The sequence below is a fragment of the Sinocyclocheilus rhinocerous genome, unplaced genomic scaffold (genome assembly GCF_001515625.1).
Source record: "Sinocyclocheilus rhinocerous isolate Xijiao unplaced genomic scaffold, SAMN03320098_v1.1 C36656828, whole genome shotgun sequence".
NCBI classification, from domain to species: domain Eukaryota; kingdom Metazoa; phylum Chordata; class Actinopteri; order Cypriniformes; family Cyprinidae; genus Sinocyclocheilus; species Sinocyclocheilus rhinocerous.
Window position 1 is genome coordinate 90 of NW_015784497.1, and position 1374 is coordinate 1463.

The 1374-nt window shown below is 38.1% G+C and overlaps 1 long non-coding RNA gene across 1 annotated transcript; it reads right to left on the minus strand.

The window, feature by feature from the left end:
• Positions 1–211: 211 nt before the first annotated feature.
• LOC107736367 (uncharacterized) lies at positions 212–1374 on the minus strand. The gene is made up of 3 exons (XR_001639646.1): positions 1338–1374; positions 828–959; positions 212–279 (listed from the first exon to the last, which is right to left on the minus strand). It is a non-coding gene; the product is annotated as an uncharacterized LOC107736367 (long non-coding RNA).

The window sequence follows — 1374 nt, forward strand, 5'->3', positions numbered from 1 at the left end:
AAATGGGCGTATGCATTCGTTGACTTGCAAGGGTAGACAGACCTTGTTGTCTCAGTGCATGTTGCAAAAATAAGTCAAATGAATATGAGGAGTAAAACAAACCCAAAAGGTAACGCTGGGTGTCTCATTACTGATGCAGACGGGGCTTGGCCTCTGCCAGCCATCTTTTGATTGCTGCTGTTAAAGGCAAACGCACTGACCTGTGTCTCAGTGACCCGGCGCTTTGATTTACGGGCCTCCGGACCCACCGCTCTCCGCTGGCAGGGCAGTGACATGGGGCTGGAGAGAAGACAACAGATGACTTCAACATGAAACCATTTCAATTTATTTGAAATCGAATTAAAAATAAAACGACAAAAAAGCAAATGCAAAACAATTACACAAACTGAATGTAAAATATTTTCCTTAAGACGGATGAGGAAAACAAATCTCAAAATGTTGAGATATTTTATGTAACTCTGAATCTTGTTCAAGTCAATTTTAATTTCTTTGAAGTTACTTTTACCATGTGTTAAGTCAACATGAAATAAATACCGACCATATTTAGTTTTTAATCATAATATTTCTTTTAAAAAGTCTTCATAATCTTTTAGCTAAAATCTTAAACCTTTTGTTTTTGGCTTATGTCATAAATCCCTTTTCTCAATTTATCAACAAGTGTTCATTTTGGTACTGTATGTGACATTCACTTTTCACAATCCATTAAAATGTCAATAATTCCCTTTTTACTGTTTTACTCAGAAATGCATCAGTTAAACAATTAAACTAGTTTGCAAACTGCATTTAATGTTGCTATCAAAAGATCTTGCTGTGCTCCTGTCTCTGACCTTCTCCTGTGGGTGATGCTGATTGGCTGTTCGGCGATGAAAGGTGATAGGTCCGATGACAGAGGGGGAGGAGCCCGAACTTGAAGACCGAAGAGACACTTCTTCTTCTTTATTTCCTTCCCCGAAACAAACCTTTACGACAGAGCAAAATCAGATTGGATTGTTATTCAGCAGCTGTTCTTCAGGGCTCGCTGACAGCTTTTTATTTGTTCCTGGGCGTCTCACACTTGCCAACTAAAACATCTGATTTAGTAATTTAAGTGCTAGCGTATGAGTGGCATCAACCACAAACCTTGACAGAAAGAAAATGGAAATGGACTTTAAATTATTTCTTTTGAAAGACAGACCCACCTTCAGCTATCAAAATACTATTTGCAGAGTCACTTAGAATGTAAAGCAATTACAGTAATGGTTTTGCAGATATTATTGCAAATATGTGATATATCCCTATTGGCTGCCACATGGAAATCAAGCAGAACGGCAGTTTTCAGAGCATAATCCGTGTCTCACCTGTCTTTGTGGGAATTTAAAGCATTGAGCAGGTTTT